Genomic DNA, 16,626 nt, shown 5'->3' on the forward strand with positions numbered 1-16,626 from the left:
CATTCTGGATTATACAATTTTATAGGAAAAATTTTTAAAACGGTCTTAATCTCCCCCCAAAAGAAAAAGAATGATTTGAGGACTGAGACTATGATAAAACAGGTGGACTCTGACCAATACATTTTCTCTTTCCATAGAAAAAGAAATAAAAACAAGACAAGGCATCAAAGGAGGGGACAGAATTTGCATTAGACTTGTGGTTAGAGCAAGTGAGTGTGTGTGTGTGTATGTGTGTGTGTGTGTGTGTGTGTGTGTACACACATGTGCTAAAGTGGGCAAATAACACTCAGTCTGACCTCAATCCAGGGGCAAAAGAAAACCAGAGAGTTTCAGGAACCAGGGCAACGTGCAGAAAGTCGGCCAGCAGTCCTTGGAAGTCCTGCAATGGTCAGCATGCAACTATCAATGTAGAAAAAGCATTTGACAAAATTCAATACCCTTTCATGATTAAAAAATGAAGAAGAAGAAGAAGGCAGAATGGTAGTTGCTAGGGGCTGAAGGGAGGCGAAATGGGGAGCTGCTTTTCAACAGGTAGAGTTTCAGCCATGCAAGATGAAAAAGTTACAAGGATTTGCTGTACAACAATGTGCACATAGTTAACAACACTATACTATGCACTTAAAAATTTGTTACATGGTAGATTTTGTTTTGCTTTTACTACAATTAAATAAATAAAAAAAAGGAAGGAAAACTGGATCCTTGGGTATGCTGGATATGAAAGTTTGCAAACAGATTCTTATTGGTTTCAGACAATTCACGTAGAATCTTGCTTATAGACTAAGGAGGAGCATTTAAGTAACTTCTGAAGTCCTTTCCAGCACTTCTGTTTCTATGGATACAGTTATTAGGTTCCAACACACTGTGACATCCTACCAAACTGACAAACGGGAGAGTTGGGGATGGAGGCACAACTTCCATCTGCCCCATCCCCAGTCCGTGCCCTGCATCGCTCTTCAATGTGAGTTAATCACGAGGCCTAACAACCCAGGGTGCAGTGGGGAAACTGGAATCTAGCCCAGCAGTACAGTAACGTCTACTTTGACTCTCAGTAGAAACAAAAAAAACAACTAAAACTGCAGTAAAGGGCTATTAAGGGAGAAAGCATTTGTCACCATGGACAGAATAAAAGTACCACCAAATGAAATAAATGCCTGTGGGAGAAGATGTGTCAAGCTAGAAAGTACTGTGTTCCTTCTCCTTTGCTCTTCATTTAGTTTTCGTCCACTCAATGTACCAAGCTTTAACCTACACCCTGTTTCTTTTCCCAGCTATTAACGATGCCTTTGGTTAGGTTTGTCAGAAAGTACCTTCAAAATAAAAGTGTTTTACTTGGTGCTATCTCAACAGCAAACATGTACTTCCAAAATGAAATGCTTGCTCTGCCAGCAAGCTTTTTCCTTGAGTAAGCAACAATATTGTTAGCAATTTTTCAAACTTTTAATATACACTACAAACCCTATTCTATCATTTATAAATCATACGGTGAGTACCCCCTGGTAGAACTAAATGAAAACATTCTGGCCACTCATTTTTATAATTTGAAAAATGTCATAATAATGACAATACTAGTTGATATTGACAGATGCAGTTTTGATTTTCAATATTTCAAAATATAATCTATCCACATTTCAAATATAATTTATCTACAAGGTCTTAAATAATTGAAAGTACTTAACAAAATCTGATATATGTAGATACTTGATACAAATTTATTGAATCTATTCAGTTAGAATTTATGAACACAGAAATAAAATTTGTTTTAAACCAATGTAGGGTACATTTTATTTCTAATGTCCTTATAATATTCCATAGAGTATACACAAATAAATACGAGAAGATATTTCATTTCATTTATGTCGTTCAATGAAATTAGAAGGTATAACATGTGCAAAACCTACTTCCAGAGTTCTAATTGAAATAGAGTATGACTATTATCCATTTAAAAAATATCCCTCAAAGTTAATATTCTCAGTAAGGAAAATGGATAAACTAACACAAACCTTGAAATTGCCAACAGCTCAGAGGACGTTCTTCAGGGACTTGATTGAAACAATATATTCATAGAAGTCTTTTAAATGGAAGCTGTTCACAGAGGAAGTCCCATGGAAGAGAGTGTGGCTCTGACATACCAGAGGCTTCTGGAAAGCAAAGAGAAGCACACCATTAGGAAATGTCCAAGGCACCATTACTGCCTGGCCCAGCCATCGTGGTCAGAAAGTGCTGTATTAGCACCGGCAGGTATTATTAGCCTGATGGTATTAATTTCTATTAATTTTGTACCCCAAATCTTGTTATTCATAAATGCCAGAGTGGGACAGTAACCCTTCAGCACTGTATTTAGAAATTTCTAAAAGTCAGGAATATTTTACAATGAAGCAAACTTCTGCTTTTCCTCTTATCTAACAAGGTGAGGACAGAAGGAGTGTGGGCAGGGTATGAACACAAAGGCAGTGACAGTATTTACTGAGGGCCTACCAGGTGCAAGGGGCTTTGTAAACATGGGATCTCTAATCTGAACAGCCCTGCATCTGGAAAGTACTGGCTCCGTTCTACAGATGAGAAAACGAAGGCACAGACTGCTGAGCTCAGGCTTGGAAACTGCATCTGCCAAAGCCCAAAGGCCTCAGAGCAGGTACTTTCCCTCGTTTCACTCCAGGCGATTTAGAAAAACATTTCACAAACAGAATTGACAAGAGAACAGATAACACTGCAACACACCAAATTAATTCAAATATTACTAAATTAAGAAATTGTCTTTCCTAATTTGCTTTTGTTCTATATTAAATATCGTCTTACTCAATCAGGTCCGCAGACACCCAGCTTTAAGTAGTGCACTTTTTCTTGCACCTTTCTTCCTTACACAGAGAGAGAGAACTTGCTGGAAACCAAGGGGCTGCCCTGTGTCATGGTGTGCATTTGTGTGCAGTACTACAATAAGACGGGTGATGCAAACCTCTCATCTTCCTCCAGCCCCTCACGTGACCCAGAGGTCCTCTGCTGTCCCCATGAAAGGGAAAACTTAGTTTTCTGGATGCAATTAGGAACCAAGCCCACAGCCTCTGTGGCTGTCACGGAGTGATTACTGTACCTTCTTGTGGCTACATCCATCTTAATGGCTGAGGGTGACTGAGGGCTCTATGTGAGTTTCTATTCTCAGTTTTAGTCAATTTTCTCCGTGTTTCTGATGGTGTCGGTATCAACACAGAGAGTGCCTCGGTTTACCCCCCACCAGCTGTCCCAGCCCCAACTCTCACATTGCATATCAGGGTCACTGCCCACTGACTAAGCACCTCAACATTTCCCTCAAAATGCCAGCTGTTAATGCCATAGACTTTTGTCTGAGTCATACAACTTTTAGCTCATGGCCACACTACACTTGGGAAGTACGCTCAGAAAGGCTAGAAAATGATGGAGCCAGGAAGGTCATGTATAACTTTTTAAATTTTTATTAAATTAAAATAAAATTTTAATTTTATTTTATTTTTGGCAACAGGAACTTCAGTCATGAATAAAGAAACAGGGGAAAATGATTCAAGTTCTATGGAACCAAAGCCTAGGATAATTACCTGGGGAAAAAAGAAAAAAGAACAGAGAAAAACAGAGTTAGTTTATCTCTGCACAAAAGAAGAAAGGAGAGCTTGACAAAAAACTAGGGAAAGAACATTTGGACCATAGAATCAAACCTAAGTGACAGGAATGCAAAATGAATAGAAACTTTCCTTAAAACCTCATATACTAGCCACTAGCTCAAAAACAAAGTTTCAGGTTAAATGCCTAAACTAGCAGACCCCTTTGCCATAAAATTCCAATGGTAATTTCTAAGCATTCACTGAGCCACTATTTATTGGATACTTATGAATCAATCAGTAAGTCGGAAAATTCCAGTAACACCTAAATAAGCAAGATAGTCTTTTAGTTAAGCATCTCAGTGTCATGTAGTGGAATACAACTGGGATGTCAAAAAACGGTAAGAAGGTGATACCGGTAACTGTTTGCAAGAATGGGATCTGGAACCAGACTGCCTGGGGGTGTTCCTGATTCATTCCTTAGTGGCTGTACGGCCTTAGGCAAGGTACTCAAACTCTATAACCTCAGCTTCCTCATCTGCACAATATACTTCCCTCAGAGGTTGTTTTGAAGATTAAATAAGGTATGTGCGCACATAGTAAGAACTCACTGAATGTTATGAATATTAAGGACTGTTGTATAACAGATCACGGGTAACATCACCTAGGGGAAAAGTGCTCTGAAACTTCAGAGGAGTTGGAGATCCTGTCTCTTGGGGGTGAAGGGAACCAAAAAGGCTTTAGTGAGAAAGGGAGCATTTAATACCAACTATGACTAAACAAACACACATGATTAGGCTTTTACAGAAATCCTCTGATAATAATTGAAAAGCCAGAAAATGAGGAACTTCAGGAAAAAAATAGGTCTATGAAATTAGACATTTTTTCCAGGGTCTGATGTGAAAGCAGATACCTAATATAATAACAAAGCCAGGGAATGATACAAAGAAGAAAATTCATGTTTCGCTACCAAGAGAGGTACTCTACCCCACAGTGTCCTGTTCTGTTCAACTGTAATCCAAAATGATACCATGGCTTTTAATGGAACTTGGCAAGCTCTAGACATGCCAATTTTAAACTTAACCTCAAATTTAAATCATAGGGCTTGGGACTCAAATCTCCAATGCAACCTTTCCTGGGCATTGTTCGAGAAAATATGTCTGTCACTGCGGACAGAAACCATATGCCCTTTCACTCTGGAAAGCTTAATGGAAAGAAGTACTGTACTGTTGGTAGCTGTGATTCTCTAGAAGCAGTGAAAACAAACACTGTTTGATTTTGTATCATTCATTTGGAAATGTCTTATCATACTAATGAACAGTCCTATTTCCCCCACATTCCGGACTTTATTTAATTCAAAAGAAGCTTGGCAGGAATCTCATCATTTATGGATTTAACATACAGTCTCTCTGAATATGTTCCTTTTTCAAGGGCCCACTAAGCCATGCTACTTTGTCCTTGTCAGACCCATACTATGTTGTATTAATACTACACAGAGTAGCTAAAAGCACACAGTGGCTTGAATTCTCTCACTCCCTCCCTGCCTCCCAGCCCTGAGAGGTCTGCTTAAGGAGAGTTCTATGGTTTGCATGTGTCCCCTCCGAAATTCAGGTGTTGCCAATGTGCTAGTGTTCAGAGGTGGAGCCTTTAAGAGATGATTAGGCCATGAGGACTCTTCCCTCACGAATGGGATTAAGGCCCTTATAAAAGAAGCTTCAGGCAGGATTGGCGTAGCTGGCCCTTTTGCCGCCCATCGCATGGGGGCACAGCTTTCCTCCCCTCCAGACAAACCACCTTGGAAGCAGAGAGTAGCCCTCACCAGACGACTGATCTTGCCAGCGCCTTGATCTTGGACTCCCTAGCCTCCAGAACTGTGAGAAGATAAATTTCTATTTTTTGTAAATTACCCAGTCTGCAGTATTTTGTTGCAGCAGCACCAAAGACAGAAATTGGTACCAGAGGAATGGGGCTATGCTATAACAAATACCTAAAAATGTGGAAGTGGATTTAGAACTGGGTAATGGGTAGAGCCTGGAATGAATTTGAAGGGAATGCTGGAAAAAGCCTGTATCGCCATGAACTGAGCATTATGGGCAACTCTGGTGGAGGCTCAAAAGAAGAGGAAAGCTGTACAGAAATCCTGATTCTTCTTACAGATTACTTAAGTGGCTGTGAGCAGAATGTTGGTAGAAACATGCATAATGAAGACTACACTATTGAGGTCTCACAAGGAAATGAGGACCAAAGTTCTGGAAGCTGGAGGAAAGGCCATTCTTGTTATAAAGTAGCAAAGAACTTGGCTGAATTATTTCCTATCCTAGGACTTTGTGGAAGGCAGAACTTAAGAGCAATGAACTAGAATGTTTGGTGGAATAAATCTCTAAGCAGCGAAACATTCAGGGTGCTGTGGTGCTTCTCTTAACTGCTTATAGTAAAATGTGAGATGATAAATGATTTAAAGTTGGGAGTTTATAACTAAAAGAGAAGCAGAATGTATAAAGATCTGGAAAACTCTCAGCCTGGCCAAGTAGTGAATAAAAAAGTGTGTTTATAAAAGGAAGCCAAGGGCGTGGCCAAATGACTGTTCGATGAGTAGATTGGTATGGATAGAAGGAAGTCAGGTGCTATTCTTCAAGACAGTGGGAGAATGACCCTGAAGGCACTGTGGAGATCTTTGAGGCTGTCCCCCCTCACAGGTCCACAGTGCCAGGACTTTGAGTGCAGAATGGTTTCGAGAGAGGGGCCCAGAGCACCCATGGGACTTCGGGGCTCACTGCCCAGGACTGCCTCAAGTCTCTGCTCCCCTCATCCTAGCATAGCACTGCTCAGCCACCCAGCTGTGGCTCAAGTGGGCTCAGGTGTAGCTTGAGCCAGCACTCTAGAAGGCAAAAGTTGTAAACCTCAGCAGCATCCATGTGGTGCTAATCCTACAGGCATGCAGAGTATGAAAGCTATGGAGACATGGTTATCTCCACCTAGATTTCAAAAGATGTCTCAGATAGCCTTGGGGCCTAAGCAGACACTTGCTGCAGGGGTGGGGCCACATGGAGAGCCCCCACTAGGGCAATGCAGTAGAACTGGGGGATTGGGGCAATGCTTAGTGGAGCCATGGGGGCAGGTCTAGCCCCAAGACGCCATAACTGCAGAGCCACCAGCATGCAACTCCAGCCTGGGAAAGCTATGGGGACCAGACTCCAAAATAAGCTGCTTCATGGGCTGTGCCCAGCAAAGCCATGGTGGTGGGATCCCGTGGAGCCTTGGGGGACCCAACCCTCACCCCAGTGTCTCTGGAAGGCAGGACATGGAGTCAAAGATCATTTTCAAGACTTCAACATGTAATGTTGTTTGCCCTGTTGGGTTTTAGACCTACTTGGGATCTGTCACCCCTTCTTTCCTATCTTTCCCTTTTGAAACTGAAATGTCTGCCCCACCACTGTATTTTAGAAGTACATATCTTCTTTAATTTCACAGATTCACAGTGGGAGAAAAATTTGTCTCAGGATGAACTGTGCCTTGAATCTCACCCATATATGATTTAGATGAGACTCTGGACTTCAGTCTTTTGCGTTGATGTTGGAACAAGTTAAGACTCTGGGATATTGGGATGGAACGAATGCACTTCACATGTGAGGAGAGCATGAATTTGCGGGGGGAGTGGCAGGGGTGGAATGCTACGGTTTGAATGTCTTCTCCAAAATTCAGGTGTTGCCAATGTGACACTATTAAATATGAAGAGGCGGAGCCTTTAAGAGATGATTAGGCCATGAGGGCTCCTCCCTCATGAAAGGGATTAAGGCCCTTATAAAAGGGGCTTCCTACAGTGTTTGGGTAGCTGGTCCTTCTGCCTCCCACCACGTGAGGGCACAGAATTCTTCCCCTCCAGAGAAGCTGTTTTGAAAAAAAAGAGCAGCCCTTACCAGACAACTGAACCTGCTGGTGCCTTGATTTTGGATTTCCTAGCCTCCAGAACTGTGAGGAAAATAAATACATTTCTATTCTTTATAAATTACCCAGTCTATGGTATTTTGCTATTGCAGTGCAAAGGGACTAAGACACAGTGGACCTGCAAAGCGATGGTTCCCTTCTCACTCTATCCCTTTCTCTGAAAGCCTATCCACTTTTTCCATTCATTCCCACTCATGACATCACATTTCGTGTGCTACTGTAAATTTCTAGCTGGTTTTCCTTCTTGTAGTTCATCCTGAAAAGAGTCCAAAGATCTATCATCTTCTCAGACTATAATGGTGATACATATTTGAGCATAAAGTTAGTGAATGCATAAATAGTTTTTAAAATGCCACTCTACATATATCCACTACCAAAATCTCCAAAGGGCTCCCTATTTTCTCAAGGATCAGATCTAAGTTCCTTACCAGGAATATCTGTTCCCATCATCCTTTCTAATTTCAAAACACACTATTTCTGACCAAAACCTGTGGCTCAAATAGAAATAGTCGGCTCAATATATTATAGTGAAGGTCAAGTAAGGGTGCATCATATGTTCATAGAGTGTCACCCATGACAAATATGATGGGAAATGACATCACTCTTGCCCTCTTGCTCTGTTGATATCAGCTGCCACTTGGTGAGCCACCCTATGAAGAGGCACATTTGGGGAAGAACTGAGAGAAGTTTCCAAGTGAATAGGCAGCAAGAAACTGAGGCTCTCAGTCCATCAGCCTATAGAGAACTGAATCCTGCCAACCAGTGAGAGAACTTGGAAATATATCCTGCCCCAATTGAGCAGAGTTACTGCAGATCCTCTCCAGCTGAGATGACTACAGGCCTGGCCAACACCTTGAGTGAAGCCTGTGAGAGACCCAGAGCTGAAGGTCCCAGCTAAGCCATGTCCTGACTCCTAACTCTTGTTAAAGCAAAATTAACACAGGGGCCAGGCCTGAAAACTTCCTGAGCAAACAAAACCAAAGGCCTTAAAAATAGCCTTAATCTTGCTTAAATTGCAAATAGAAGCAAAACTTAACATGGGTCATTTTGGATAAACGCTTATGTTAGAATTAAAACTTAACCCCAGCCAATCATAAGTAGCCAACTAATATATAATTAAGTGACTAGAGACTTCCCAAGAAGTTATCTACAAAGACAATGTGTAATTGCAAACTAGTCAAATAATTGCTTTATTTTGCTTCTGTATTTTCCCAGTAAATATTTGCCTCTGACATTTTGTCACTGGAAAACTAAACCTCTTTCAGTCTAGTCCTCCCCAATTCATATATTGTTTCTTATTCAAACATTTTAAAACTTTATTGTGCATCAAATTTTTCTTTAATATTGTAATGATTACATGTCAACTTGGCTAGGCCTCAGTACCCAGATATTGGGCTAAATACTAGTCTGGATGTTTTTTTGGAGGTATTTTTTAGATAAAATTAGCATTTAAATCAGTAGACACTGAGCGAAGCAGATTATCTTCCATAATGGGGGTGGGCCTTATCTAATCAGTTGAAGTCCTTAGGAGAAAACCGACTGAGGTCACTCAAGAAAGAGGAAATTCTGTTCTCCAGACTGTCTTCATTACTTGAGCTGCAATATTGGCTTTTCCATGGATCTCCAGCCTGCTGTCTTGCCCTGCAGATTTTGGACTTGCTAGTCTCCATAACTGCATGAGCTAATTCCTTAAAATAAATCTCTTAAAATACACAGCCTCTACCTTATTAGTTCTGTTTCTCTGGAAAACCTTGACTGTTTTTAGTCAGGGTTCTCTAATGAGATAGAACTGACAGTGTGTGTGTGTGTGTGTGTGTGTGTGTGTGTATATATATATATATATAAAGAGAGAGAGAGAGAGAGAGAAGGGATTTATTAGGGGAACTGGCTCACTTGATCATGGAGGCTGAGAGGTCCCAGGACAGGCCATTTGCAAGCTGGCAAACCAGGGAAGCTGGTAGCATGGCACAGTCCATGTCCAAAGGCATTAGAACCAAGAAAGTAGGTGGTGTAGCTCTCAATCCAAGGCCAAAGGCCTGAGAGCCTGAGGAGCTGCTGGTGCAAGTCCCAGAGCCCAAAGACCAGAGAACCTGGAGTTCTGACATCCAAGGGCAGATGAAAAAGGGAATCTTGGCTCGGGGACAGAGAATAAGAATTCACCCTTTCTCCACCTTCTTTTTCCATCTGGGCCCCCAGCTGAGTGGATGGTGCCTGCTCATGTTCAGGGAAGATCTTCCGCACTCAGTCCATGTACTCAAATGCCAATCTCCTCCAGAAACGCCTTCACAGACACACCTAGGGCAGCCCAATCATTCTAATCAAATGTAAAGCAACCCAGGCTTCCCCTTCAGCAGAAGAGGAATAAGCTCAGTGCCTACTGAAACACCATGATTAATGCCTTAATTAATTAATGCTTATTAATCTGGGTATCCCTTAATCCAGTAAACCCCCAAAGGCAACCATCACAATAATCGGAATTAACTAATACATAGACCCATAGATAATAACCACCCCCCATAGTGCTCATCATACTGAGTTACAATTATTTTTCAAATTCCTCTCTAATATGATAGGCTTCAAGTTCTGTCTAGCCAGGGACCATGTTCATCGTGTATGCAAACCTACAGCTCCTAGTACTGTGCCTGGCATATGACGAGTGCTAAACACATACTTAAACAATTGAGTAAATGTGATAAAGCCCCACCAGCAGTGTCTTCATATAACCGAAAAAAAAAGTAGCAATTCCCCAACTAACTTCTTATTGTTTACAATTACAGGTACCTTCAAAAAAGGTACAAATAAACGTGAAAACTGTAAGATGGCAAATATATTATTTCACAATAATGAACAAAGAGGTAGAGGTGAGACAAATCATAACATCCTTGGTGACTGGAGTAGAGATTTTATGGAGGTGGAGAATAAGACTAAAGTGAATTTCAGAGTAACATCTGAAATTTCATAGACTGTCTCAGAGCTATCAGAAGTATTTTTTGTAACATTTTGATTAGGAGTGTGATTTTGAAGATGAGGGTGGCATCAAAGTTTAGAATTAAAATAAAGGATGGAGCTATTGCTAAAGTGAATTAAGAAATAGAAGTGAAAACATAAAGGTAGGGGTGGATGGAAGAAAAAGTAGAGAGTAAAATAAATTACATCAATCAGATGAAATCAATAATGAAAGAAAAGTAGTCAAAGATTGTAAGTATATTTTGAGGCTGGGTCTGGGGGAGATTGTAAGAACACTGACAGAATTTGGAAATTCAGGTGGGGAGCTGGTATGTGCCTGCATGCCTAGGCAGTGGAAAATGATAGTAAATTGGCTTTGAGAAATGCCGAATTTGAGAAATGTCACATTCCTTCCTATATTTATGAATACTGAAAACCCAAGGTTTGATAAATATTTCCCCAGAGATCAGTAGAGATTATCAAAGACTATGTCTTTAATTTTTTATTTTTCAACTGGGGTATGATATACAGTGAAATACTGATTTTAAGTGTACAGTTCAATGAGCTTTGTCAAATGCACACTCGCAAGTACCATGCACAACAGTCAAGATAAAAAGCACTTCCATCACCCCAGAAAGATTGTTTCTAGTCAAGCATTCCCAAACATAAAGTTCTGATTTCTGTCCCCACAGATGGCTTTGCCTGTACTTGAATTTCATATATAGAGAGTCACACAGCATATATTCTTTTATGTCTGGCTTCTTTTGCTCAACAAAAAGATTATGATTTATTCTTGTTAAATCTACCAGTAGTTAATTCATAAGAATTATTTCATTGTATAAATGGGTGGTATCCTATCACGAGGAGTTATTTCATTGTATGAATACACTATAACTTATTATCCATTCTCCTGTTGATGAACATTTGGATTGACCCAGTATTTGGTTATTATAAACAAAGCTATTATGAAAATTCTTATACACAGTTTTATATTCTTATGCAAGGCTATATATATTTTCATTTTTCTCAAGTAAATAGTTAGGTATAAGATTACTGGGGGCACAATGCAGGTACATGCTTAAGTTTATAAGAAACCACCAGTTCTCCAAAAAAGCCTGTAATATTTTACACTCTCACCAGCACTGTACGAGAGTTTCAGTATTCCCACATCCTCACCAGTATTTGATGTACAAATAAGAGGACTGAGGACGTGTTCCAATGGATGTGAAGTGGTACTTAAATTTGCATTTACCTCATGATTAATGATGTCATTATTACCTATTCAAATTTTTACTGAGCATTCTTATACCTTCTTTTATGAAGATTCTGTTTAAATAATTTGCTTATTGGGAGAGGGGTTTTATTTGTATTTTTTGAGTTGTAAAAGTCCTTTATATATTCTAGATTGAATTCCTTTTTCATATAAATGCATTGCAAATTATTTCCCCTCTATGTCTTGCCTATCAACAATATCTTTAATAAAGAGTTTTTAATTTTTAAGTCAAATTTACCGACTTTTTCCTACAACATCAGTGCTTTTGGTATCCTAAGAAACAATTACCACTTTTCTACTACACTTTTTTCTAGAAAGCTTATAGTTTTTACTTTTATGTGAAAGTCTGATACATCTTCAATTAATTTTTGTGCATGGTATGAGGAAGGTATTAAATTTCACTTTGTTTCAATCAATACAATTGGTTCCATTTCTTAACCTTTATCTCATAAAATTACTTTGGTGCCTTCATTAAAAATCAATTGACTGGGTAAGTGGTGTCTATCTGCTGACAATCTATTCTGTTCCATTGATCTATTTGTCTATCCTTATCTAATATCATATTTTCTCGATTATTGATGCTTTTATAGTAAGTCTTGAAATCAGGGGGTGTTAGTTCCCCAGCATTGTCATTCTTTTTTCAAAAATGGTTTGAAACATTTTAGTCCTTGTAATTCTATATAAACTTTAGAGACTACTTATAAACCCCCCCAAAAAAAAAAAAAAAAAAAACTTCAAAAACCTTTTGGGACTGTGTTCAACATACACATTATTTTGGGAAAAATCACATCTTCTTTCTTTCTTTCTTTGTTTTGGGGATGGGTCTTGCTCTATTGCCCAGACTAGAGTGCAGTGTTGTCATTGTAGTTTACTGCCGCTTCAAACTCCTGGGCTCAAGCGATCCTCCTGCCTCAGCCTCCTGAGTGGTGACTGGGACTATAGGCTTGTACCACCACACCTGGCTAATTTTTTTTTTTTTGGTGGAGACAGGGTCTGTGTTGCTCAGGCTGATCTTGAACTCCTGAGCTCAAGCAGTCCTCCCGCCTCGGCCTCCCAAAGTGCTGGGATTACAGGTGTGATCCACTATGCCCGGCCAAATCAACATCTTAATACAGAGTCTTCCATTATAAAACATGGTTAATCTCCCCATTTATTTAGGTCTTATTTAATTTTTCATAGAAATCTTTTATAATTTTCAGTGTAAAACAAGTCTTATGGTTCTTTAATCACATTATTTCATGGTTTTAATACTGTCCTAAGTGGTATTATTTGTAATTCCATTTTCCAATTGTTTCTTAGTGTATAGAAATAGAATTGATATTTTATATTGACTTGTATCCTGAGACCTTGCTAAATTCAATACATTTTTGCTAAGTTGAAATAGATCTTTTTTGGATTCCTAGGGATTCTATCTATCTATATATATACTTTTTTTATATAAATTTTCTATTTGTTTGCAAATAGAGACAATTTTATTACTTCTTCCTTTCTAATCTGTATGCTTTTTATTTCTGTTAGTGGCCATATTGCATTGGCTATGACCTCCAGTACAATACTGAATAAAATTGGTCAAAGTGGACACCCACACCTTTTTTCCTGATTTAGAAGGAAAGCTTTCCTTGTAAACATTATTAGTTGAAGGTTTTTCATAGATCAAGGAAGATACCTTTTATTCCTAGTTTGACTAGGATTTTCCATCATGATTAGGTGCTAAATTTTATCAAATGCTATCTCTGCATCTGTTGAGATAATCATTAGATTCTATCTTTTATCAACGCAGATTGATTTTGAATATTAAAGAATATATACATACCTGGAATAAATTCAGTTTGGTCATGATGTATTATTCCTTTTATATGTCACTGTAGAGATTAATTCCTAATTGGGTGTTAAACATTTTTGTGTCTATGATCATGAGGAATATCAGCATGTAATTTTTTTATAGTGTCCTATCAGGTTATAAAGGTTGCTATTTGGATTATAAAGGTTTCAAACAATGACTTGGTAAGTGTTCTAGCCACCTCTATTTTCTGTATTTGCTTAAGATAAGTATTACTTCCTTAAATGTTTGAAAGAATTCATTAGTGAAATCATCTGGAAGTGTTCTTTGTGGAAAAGCTTTAGATTATAAATTAATTTAACAAATTCAGAGCTATTCCCATTCTATTTCTTCTTATATCATTTTTAGCAAATTTTATTTTACAAAATTGTCCATTTCATCTAAGATGATTTTTTTTGTCTCTTATGACTTCTCATACCCCATAATAACAATCCCTGCACTTATGTCTTTTCCTTTTCATTTCACCTGACTAAACCATATACATTTCCCTGGATCTCCTTTCTTAACATATAAAGCTCAATATTATTTGTTTCCTCTTCTGAGAGCTTCTCCAGCCCTTAGTGATTTAATTTTGCACTGCTGTGTGTTTTTCATTAGCTTTCATTAGTTTATCTCTGAAAAGTAGATTATAGGATCCTTGAAGGCAGAAATATCTTAAACTTCATTGTTCTCCATAGCATTTAGCATAGTTTTAATACTCAATAAATATTTATGAAATTACTGATTTTTCCACTCTGTGGGTTAGTTTAACCTCTATTATGACTGAGCCTGGAGCATCTTATGGTGACAGAAAGCATGGAAGTGTTAAAAATGGTGATGTTAATAAAAACTATGATTGGGTGCATCAAAAGTCACAGGAGCCAACATGAAAGAGCTCCCAATGGCCAAAGCAAGAACAATTTGAGAAATAAAGATAATATTGGGCCATATAACCCAAAGAATAAAATAAATATCCATGAGTCCAAAAATATGAAAATAAACAATTGAATAAATAATATGTAAATGGGTGAGTAAAGACAAATATCTTCCTTGTAGAATTCCAAATTTTAAAAAATACAAAAGGAATGAGGAAAACAATATTTAGAACATCCAGTAGTAACTGCTATGGGCAAAATATAATGATGAATACTAAAATAAGTAAGCAACACTTTAGTGTGGAACAGATAGTTAAACAGACTCAAAGTAGTCCCACTAACATATTTATTAATTACTGTGGTGGTTTTAACATAGGTCTAAAATTCTTTGATATTCTTCCACCCAGGAGAAAAACTTAATTTCTCTCCCCTTGACTGAACACTAGACTTCGTGACTTTCTTGACACTAGTATAATATAGAAAACGAAAATAGTAATTGTGGAGAAACTTGGCATAGGCTACCTTAATCAAGTGATCAAGGTTCATATCACCACTGAAAATCATGTTGATATCATATACCTTTGATATGATAAATTCACTTCACCTATGTGGTATTCTTCCCTAGAATCCACAACCCTAGTCTAACTGTGACAAAACATCATTTAAACAAAAATTGAAGAATATTCCACAAAATATCTGACCAGTATTCTTCCAAAACTGTCAAGGTCATGAAAATCAAGCAAAAACTGAAATTGCCACAGATTGGTGGAAATTAAAGAAATATCCCTGTGGTATCCTAGGCTAGATCCTGTAATAGACAAAAAACAGAGCTTAAAAACTGATTTAAAAAAAATAATAAAGTATAGGCTGTAGCTAATTGTATCAGTGTTAATTTCTCAGTTTTGATAACTATACCATGGTTATAGGTAAGCAAGAGCAATTTAGTATTATAGTAACATCATCAGTAATAGCCATAACTATATCCTAAAACAACAGGGGATGCCATTAGATAAATAAATAATAAAGGTCAATATCCACACATACACAGATCCTGGCACTAGACTTTTCTACCCACAGTCCCTGAACCCTGCCAAGTGGCCTGCTCAGAATTTCTTGCCAGGGTGACTGGTGATGGGCTTTCCCTACCAAATCCAGTCTATAAAGACTGAAAGAGGTGATGGCTTTTTCACATGCACAGACACCAACACAAGGCTACAGAATCACAAAGAATCAGGAAAACATGATACCACCAAAAAGATAAAATAAAGCTCAAGTAACCAACCCTAAAGAAAAGGAGATCTATCAATCATCTGACAAATAATTCAAAACAATCACTTAAAGAAGTTCAGTGAGCTAAAAGGGAACACAGATAAACAACTAAATGTAATCAGGAAAACAAAAAATGAACAAAAGAAGTTCAACAAAAAGATAGAAACCATAAAGAACCAAAAAAATTCTGGAGCTGAAATTATAATGACTACACTGAAAAATTAAATAGCTTCAATAGCTGACTCAAGCGAGCTGAAGAAAGAATCAAAAAACTCAGACATGTTATTTCAAATTATTTAGTCAGAGGAGCAGAAAAAAAATAATAAAGTGTAAAGAAATCCTGTTAGACCTGTAAGACATCATCAAGAAAACTAATATATACATTATGAGACATTAAGAAGAGGAGAAAAAGAAAGGAGCAGAAAGCTTATTTAAAGAAATAATGGCTGAACACTTCTTAAATCTGAAGAGGGGAAATAGACATCTGGATTCATGAAATGAAGAGAACTTAAAAAAGTCTAAGAGACAAATTATAATCATTACAAGTCAAAGACAGAATTTTGAAAGCAACAAGAGGAAAGCAACTCATCACATACAAGTAAACTTCCGTAAGACTTTTAGCAGATTTTTCAACAAAAATATTATACACCAGAAGAGAGTGGGATGATATATTCAAAGTGCTGAAAGAAAAAAAAAATTGCCTTCCAGGAATATTATACCTGGAAAAACTGCCCTGTAAAAATGAGTGAGAACCAGGAAGAAATAGAATTCCTGAACAGACCAATATCAAGGACTGAAATTGAAACAGCAATAAAAAACATTCCTAAAAAGAAAAGTCCTGTACAAGATGGTTTCATACCCGAATTTTACCAGACCTACAAAGAAGAACTGGTGCCTACCCTGCAGAAATTATTCCACAACATCGAGAAGTAC

General features: G+C 38.1%; 1 protein-coding gene across 1 annotated transcript in view; it reads right to left on the bottom strand.

Moving 5' to 3' along the window:
• The window catches only part of ENOX1 (ecto-NOX disulfide-thiol exchanger 1), a 609,648-nt gene that overhangs the window by 296,353 nt on the left and 296,669 nt on the right, over window positions 1-16,626 (bottom strand). The window contains exon 3 of the mRNA XM_012649266.1: window positions 2,001-2,138. The gene's annotated coding sequence lies outside the window, so the exon portion shown is untranslated. The remainder of the gene's footprint in view (window positions 1-2,000; window positions 2,139-16,626) is intronic.

The sequence above is a fragment of the Propithecus coquereli genome, unplaced genomic scaffold (genome assembly GCF_000956105.1).
Source record: "Propithecus coquereli isolate 6110/MARCELLA unplaced genomic scaffold, Pcoq_1.0 Scaffold11, whole genome shotgun sequence".
NCBI lineage: Eukaryota > Metazoa > Chordata > Mammalia > Primates > Indriidae > Propithecus > Propithecus coquereli.